At 36.7% G+C, this 8,427-nt stretch overlaps 1 non-coding gene across 1 annotated transcript; it reads right to left on the bottom strand.

Moving 5' to 3' along the window:
* Positions 1-7,874: 7,874 nt before the first annotated feature.
* LOC150099938 (U2 spliceosomal RNA) lies at positions 7,875-8,069 on the bottom strand. The gene has a single exon (XR_016549325.1). It is a non-coding gene; the product is annotated as a U2 spliceosomal RNA (small nuclear RNA).
* Positions 8,070-8,427: the final 358 nt, after the last annotated feature.

The following is an 8,427-nucleotide window of genomic DNA, read 5'->3' as shown; positions in this document are numbered from 1 at the left end:
TATTCCGATATTGTAATGGGCATCAATCTCCTCTGCCTCCATTCCAGTTGTCTTGGGTAAAAAGGACACGAATTTATTTCCTTCAATGGTAGCACTTCCCTTTTCTGTGAATAGCGCTGTAATGTGTTTGTGAGACACCTTCAGTAAGTCTGCATGTTTTTTGCAATGTTTCCCCTTCATAATGCAGAGCATTTATCCTTCTTCTTTCGTTGCTGTCTCTTTCGAACATCCAAACTTCATCATTTTCTACAGCTTTTAATCACGGCCGTATTTTAGTTCGTTTATTTTATTTTTTAAGCGATGTATTTCTGCTTTCACTTTTCTGTTTGTTCTGTCTGAGTAGTATAGGTTAGATAACTTTTTACCATCTCCCTCTTCGCTCTTTTGCTGGTTCTTCATTCTACTTCCTATTCTTATTGCTGCCCTTTTGATATTTAATTTAAACGTTTCCCACGCACTGATTGCATTTTCATGTCTTAGGCCTTTACTATTATATTTTCTAGTTCCGTATTAAATTCACTTTCTTCTGTTAGCTTTTCATTGAATTTCCTTACTGGAAAGTTCCAATCAATAAATGTTTTTAATTTTTCATTTTAAGAATATTGAAGTTTAGCTTCTACCTTGTGGTGATCACGGAATATAAATGGAGTATGCTTAACGCTCTTTACAGTTATTCCTCGATGGATTGAAAGCTACATTCTGTCTGTTCTAGATGCATTACTTGGAGCGAAGTGGGTGAATTATTTTTTCATTGGATATAAACACCTAAAACCATCAGTAAATCTGTAGTCTTTAAAGATGTCAGTGTATGCCGTTTGTGGTATTTCAGTTAATTTAGTTTGGTCTTTTAGCTTATTTTCTATAAAATTCATGTCCCATGCTACTTTGGCAATGTCTTTTTGCAAGAGGTGATGTTACATTTGTTTCCGAATGTTTTTTTTTCTTGCAGGTTTTTTAGTCCATTTACATTAATCAATTTGCATACTTTGTTTTCTACTACTATATCTGTTTCTAAAACTTTATGCCCTATGAGTACCTCATGAGAAAATAGCTGAGTGTCTGGGTAGCGTTTTATTAGCTTTATCAGTCCACCACTATTATCATTATTATTTGCAACTTTCGTAGATTAAGATATAATCGGCGGTTATTATTTTTTTTTTCAAAATTTTGAATGGATTGAATACAGCAAAGTTTTATTTTTTGTAGCTTTATAATATCTGGAAAAGATTTAAATATTTGATTTACTAGTAAATTTTGAGCAAGCTTGTGATTTAGACCATTAAATGTAGGCTCATACGTTCATACTCTGTGTTATTTATATTATTATTATTCGTACGGATTTCTTTTTTCACTGCCTTTTTATTTCTTACTCTTGTGATATTTGGAGTAACTTTTATTTTCATCCTTCTCTCTTTTGGGTTACAAAGGCCACTCGTTATCACTGGTGATTTACACTTTATATCTCTTTGCATTTTAATGTTACCATTGGTTTCAGGAACACCCTTTGTTTCTTCATTTCCCTCAATTTGAATTATTCCAATTTCCCGTTCCAGTCCAGATTCTGTTTCCATTGTATTTATACATTTTCTGTTTTGTTTTTTAATACTTTCGTCTGTTTGTCTAATTTTTCAATCTCTTGTTCAAATTCTGTTTCCAAGTATATTTTTATTTTAATATTTTCTTCATTTTTTATGGTTGTTTCAGGTTTTTTTGTGACATTATCTTCTGGTATAGCTGGACACTTTTTTATCATCTTTTGCTTCAATTTTCCATTCAGTTTTATCAGTAATTTCGAGCCGGTTCCACTGAGCTACACGGGCCTTGAGAATATTACTTTTGAATAATGAATTCACGCACTACTCCATTCATACCGTTTTTCTTCAACCGTACTCATGACAATAGAAATCGGGCGAGTGACACTACAATAGCGTGCTATACTTTCTGAAGTATGCACTGCTGAACAGAAATTGCAACATTGCAACCAAAACCCACTATCCCTCCTTAGATTAGAAATTCATGACTAAAGAAACTCGATGATTCTGATTTTTTCGAACGTGCATTCGTATCGCTACCATTTACTGATTGGTTCCCTTCTGTTAATTAGTGTTTTAGTGCTTGCGTTTGGCATAACCTAAACTATCATCTAGGGAGAAAAGTACATTCAAGTTCCAAATAAATAAAGCAGAACAAAAAAAAGTATTCCTTATCTGTTACCGTAATCAGAAGTATCTTCTTAAGAAGCATATTGATCTCTGAAGAAACCTTTCTCATTGTGGAAATATGGATAATATAGCGAATTCATCCATTCCCTCTTTTTCTCCGTTCTACAACAATTTTGGAAAATAATTTTAGGAGAAAACAGCTCAGATTAGTACCATTCACAGTGATGAGGTGTTACCCAATAATCATTTCTGTATTAGAGTTGAAAAACTCTAGGTTCAGGGTAAACTTGAAGTGCGCGAGGTGTGCAACCAGAGATTACATTTGGTGAATTTACAAATTAAGAGCTAAAAACCTATACTAGTTAATTTCTTAATACCTAGAATAATAAGTTATACTTTACGAGTTAGAAAGGTTGCAATTTGGTGGCCTCAGAGAGATTCTTCCTTGGCTATAATGAGACAAATAGTAAAAGGAATTCCATGGCTAAATAACAGTGAAATTAGATTAAAGAGATTAGGTAAAGGAGATAGAAAGTGGTTAGATTTTAATTCTTACCTGGTTATTCCACAGATAGCCAAGGCATGGAGGAACACACCATTATCTACCGAACTCGTGCGGACCCAACTCTTCGAGTCTCAATAATAGAAAGTTCTTGATACTGCTTCTGCAACTTCTTATAATGTCTGGTAAGCCTTTCTTGCACTTGTTGTAATATGCTGCATTACGGATTTTCCAGATGTAGAATCTAAATTCAATTATGGTGAAAATGAGTAGTCTACTTTGGTTTTTGGACATATGCACAGGAAGGTCAATTAATCTAAGTGCCAGGTTAGGAGTGGTTGCAGTATTAAATCTGTCCCCCACAAGTTGCCAGACCGCTTGAGCCGTGAAACAATTGAAAACAGATGAGCGATGGTTTCGCTGTCTCCACAGAATACACATTGGTCAGTCACTCGTCTATTCCATTTAGAAACTATGCTTCACTGGGAGGATCTTATGAGTAATTTTGAAGTTGAGCAATTTTCTAGTAGAATACAAGCACGTGAGGGTATTGTGTTTCCATGTGGTTATATCTTCAATTGTTGGTTTTTCTGTGTCTTTCAAATCTCTTAAGCTCTGGTATATTGTTGATCTTTTATTAGAGAGAATAGGATCTTTCAAGAAAGGGATGATGGTGTTGAGGGAATTAATTATGTCCCGATAGTCCTTCGGAGGAAAGATTGCTTGTGGCCCAGAGTACGTGATATTAAAGAATTTGCAATACCTTGACCCTAGCCAGTACTTTATCAGGCCATGCGAGATGTGAAGAGGGTTGGTCAGGGTTTTAAAGAGCTTACCTAACCGAATTGCAGTGATGTGTTCCTCTAATAATGGTATGTTAAAACCCCCATTCTCTGTTGATCTTTTCATTTTAATTCTTTTAATTTTGTCTTTTCTGTTTTTCCAAAAGAAATTAAAGATTGTTTTTTCACATTTTTTAATAAAGTGCTTTGTGATAGTAAAAGGAGTCACATAGTATGAGAAGATAGGGATCATAATTTGTTTTATAATTTGTGCTCGGCCGTTAAAGTCTAAAATGCATGACTCCCATTTAAGCTTGGTTTTCTGAAGTTTGTCCAAGATTTCTTCCTGGTTGGCCAGAGTGTTTTCATTATTAAAGTGTAAACCTAATATTTTGATTGCAGGGATGGGAGATTTAATATCCGGCCAGAAGCCTATGGGAAGAGAGGCTGTTTTCTCCTTATTAATTTTTGAGCCTGATGCTGATTCAAATGTTTTGATAATGTGGAAAAGACTTTCTTTGGAGTTTTCATTTCTTATGAAAATTTGGATATCATCTGCATAAATTAAAACTTTTAAAGGTGGGCCAGCTGATTGTGGGAATTCGATACCTTTTAATTCTGGAGAACTTCTAATTAGGTTTGCCAAAATTTCGATGTAAATTACATGGAGGGCAGGGGAAAGCGGGCATCCTTGCCGCACTCCTCTTGTGATTTTGACAGGGTCAGAGAATGTTTCATTTATAAGTAGCCTACTGTTTATATCGTGGTAAACTGTCTTTATTGTATGAAGAAGTGACGGACCAATATCATGTTTTGTGAGAGATTCAAACAATAAGTTATGGCACACAGTTATTCGAACAATAAGTTATGTCAAAGGCTTTACTTTGGTCCAAGGAGATTAGTAAAGCTGGAATTTCTTTTTATTTTAGGTATGATATGGTGTCACGGAGAAAGAAAACGTTGTGAGAGCTTGCTCTTCCTGGAACAGCACATGCTTGGTTATTGCTTAAAATGGTTGGGAGTATTTGAGACAGACGTAGGGAAACACATTTTGTTAATATTTTATAGTCAGAATTTAATAAAGTTATTGGCCTCCAATTTTTGATGTCTTTGAGGTTTCCTTTTTTGGGGATTAAGGAGATTATTCCCGATTTTTTGAGAGGTAGTCAAATTCCCTCTATTGATGCAGTATTCGAACACCTGTAGGAGAGCTGGACCAAGATTTGGCCAGAATGTTTTGTAGAATTCAATAGGGAGGCCGTCCGACCCTGGCGCAGAATGGTTTTTGAAAGTTTTCAACGCGGACTTTATTTCAGGTAAGGAAAATGGTCTGTCTAGCCATTCTTTCTGGAAATTGGGCACTTTGGGATTATGTTGTAGAAGCCTGGGCCATAAAGATTCGTCAACCTTTTCTGCGGTATAAAGTTGAGCGTAGTAGGCTTTGAACGCCTCAGTAATATGTTCCTGTTTCATCAACAGGTTCGGCAGTGTAGAGGTTGGAATAATAAGTTATAAAGGCTTCAGTGACGTGTTTTCTTGAGGATGAGATTATATTGTTAAATTTTATGGATTGAATATTCTTGTGTTTTCTATCGTCTTTTATCTGGTTGTAAAAGGCGCCGGTAAACTGCTGCTCTGCTGATAATTTCTTTATCCTCGCTTTCAAGGATTGGGTTTGTATAGCTTCTTGTTCCAGTTTAGCAATTTCTTTTTTATATTGTTGAATCGTTAGCTGTATCTGAGGTATATTGTTATTGTTGCTACCATTTTGAAAAATTTTGATTAGTTTGTATAACTTTTTTATTTGCCTTCTGGTGTTGTGTTTTAACTCGCCAGCGAGGGATTGGAGTTTAAGTTTGCATGAAAGTTTCAGGTTATCCCACCAGTCATCCATTTCACCTGAGTTTCTTCCTTCTATATGATTTGAAATTAGTTGATTGAGTTCTTATTTAATATTGCTGTCTTCTAATAAAATTGGGTTGCATCTCCAGAAGCCAGTGTCATGAAAAGAATCACTAAGAAATTGCATGGTAATCACTACGGCAGAATGGTCTGAAATTTTTTGAATTTGGCTTGAATTGTCTATAACTGTTTGGTTGAGAAAGGATGTGAGGTTATGGGAAATATAAAAACGGTCTAGTCTGGAGTTGACACCCCTGCTAGAACTCCATGTTGTGCCCTTGTGTTCAGGGTAAAGGATGGACCAACTGTCTAACAAATTGAGTTCACTACATACGTCGCCTAATTGATGTTTTCCGGTATCACCCTGGTTGGGATCGCCTCCTTCTTTGTCCAATCGAGTATCCATAACAAAATTAAAGTCTCCACCCATAATGATTTCAAATTCTCCATCTAAGTAAGGATAGAGTCCGTTCAGGAAGGTTTTCCTTTCTTTTTTATCATTTGGTGCATAGATATTTACTAGTTTAATGGAGTGATTGTTAATTTTGGTGTGTACAGAAATGATTCTCCCTTCTTGATCTCTTCTGGAAAAAAGAATTTGACCCTTGAAACTAGAATTAAACAGGATGCCAACCCCTTTGCTTCTATTAGTGCGAAAACTCCAAAAGGATTTAATCTTAAATTTATTCTCAATATTTTTTACGGCCTTTAATTTATTTATAAAAGTTTCTTGAAAAAAGATTACATCCCATCCGCGTGTGGACATAATATTATTTAACCATTGCTGTTTATGCATACTATTGAAACCTTGAATATTTATAGTGGCAATCTTCAGTGGTTGGTAAATTACTGTCGCTTGGAAGAGGATGGCTGGTTTTTAGACTTTTTATTGGATTTTTTACCTTTATGTTCAGTAACTTGTGGGCTGTTCGAGTCAGCTCTTAGAGAAATAAACCTAGATCTAGACCTTGATCTTTTGGGGCATGGGTTACCAGTGGCTTGACTGACAGTATCTACGGGAGCATTTGGATGATTTACTGTTTCATTCTGGACTAATTCTGATTTTGATTCAATAATCTCACTTTCTGATTTTGATTCTATAATCTCACATTCTGATTAGCACGAGGGAGGGTCTTCAACGGGACCAATTCTGTCATCGTCTGTGAACTACATTTTTTGTAAATCGTCTAATTCATCACCTTTAGGCGGTAGGTTATCCGTGAAGGATAAGAGGGAGTCATCATCGAATGCTACATTCTCCCTTGGTTTTTCTATAACGGTAACGGCGAGGTCCATTAGACTTTCATCATCGTCAAGGCTAGACTTCGGAGTGTCAGCCACTGCATCCACTGTCAAGGAGGGAATACTTTGGTCCATTTCTTGATTACTGACATCTTCTGTATCTGCTGGAGTGATGGGACTGATTTTCATCTCGTCAGCACTGTTTACATTCTCGTAGATATCTGAGGAAGGTGTGATTTTCTCTTCGTTCTTTTCAACAGAACCCTTAGTGGTGACTTTAACAGCAGGAAGAGGTGGGAAATCTTCCAGTGACACTATAGATGAGGTAGCTGCTGGACACTATAACCTTCTGTGGGACAGGTCACCGCAATGGTTGCATGATGCGATGCAGCTTGGCTGGGAATGGCCCACTATACCACAATTCCCACACCTATTTTCAGGGCAGTCTCTTGCAATGTGGCCAACACGACGACATCTGGTGCATTCTCTGGCCATACCGGAATAGTTCACCATTACATAGTGCCCTTTAATGTTTACAAAATTAGGTACTGGTTTTGTCATATGCATTTTTACATGTATCTTGTCGCCCTGTACAATGCTAGGGTACTTATCAAAACCAGGTTGTACCACTCCAACGACTTTGCCTTATTCTTGAAATTTTGCTTTAAGCGTCACGTCATCAATTTCCGCTGGTAGTTTCCGAAGGTAGACATATTTTAATCCCAAGGAACTTACGGCAGCAGGCAGAAAAACTTCGTCTTTCACTACTATACCGTTGTCCAGTAGCTTATCTTTTGTTGTATGATCTTTGGTTGTGACTTCATACAATCCCTTTTGATAATCCCAGCAGTTAATGTTGGTAATATTATCTACACCAGCGACATTAACAATGGCTTCAGCTATTTCATCAGCTTTAACTGCTTTTTTAGTGTGAACCGCACAGTGAAAGATCTTAACAATTTTTCATTGGGCATCTTTACAGAAATAGAAAAGGATACTAACAAGAAGAACTTTACTTGTGTAGGGCAGTTCCCCTTTATCTTAGGCAGTGGAACTGAGAAATGTTACGGGGGGAACGTGAAGAGGTTCGTACTTGTTCTCAGACTGACTCCCTTACTCCAGATGTAACTTACCAAAGTACTGCCAACACTGGTCCTCTTGGCGGTTGGAGCCTGCCGGCTATAACCGTCGTACACGACTGTGTAGAGGGGGAGCTTCGGGATGCAGTCCGGTGTAACCAGTGCTATGCACTCACCTGCAACACCTGAAAAACAAAATAAGTGTTTGTTATTAACCCAGTCCGGGGATTGGGTGTAGATCTGTAAGAACAGATGCTACACAGAAGAAAAGCTAGAAAGCTTAATATCTTGGGTCCCAATGGGACCCGTGATAGATATAAGCACAGAAAAAACACAATCTACCTAAGCTAAAAATCACAGATACTACACTTTGATCTTAGCCAAAAGGCCGAGAAGCGTAATTTTAGTAATTAATGTTTGTAGTGTGTAGGAAAAAACAGCTCAGACTAGTACCGATCACTTTTACGGCGTCACCTAGTCATCATTTCTGAAATAGAGCTAAATAGCTCTACAAGGAAGGTGACTATAAAAAAATGAGACCTAATAATTAAACAACAAACCGTTAAAACTAGTTATACATTAAAGTTAAGACTGAACCTCAGTGAAATACTTCATTGGTTCTGAGATAAGACAATACATAAAATTATTGTTAACAAATCAAAAAGATTACGTTAGTTAAAGGACTTAAGGAGATAGTTAAATTAGTGAAAGGTAGTGGGAATCAGGTAGTTTACTGAAAAAAGGATACAACTTGGGTT

Source organism: Typopeltis vanoorti, chromosome 13, assembly GCF_054136105.1.
Source record: "Typopeltis vanoorti isolate ZY-2024b chromosome 13, IOZ_Tvanoo_1.0, whole genome shotgun sequence".
Classification (NCBI taxonomy): domain Eukaryota; kingdom Metazoa; phylum Arthropoda; class Arachnida; order Uropygi; family Thelyphonidae; genus Typopeltis; species Typopeltis vanoorti.
This window is presented reverse-complemented; position numbering and strand designations above follow the sequence as displayed.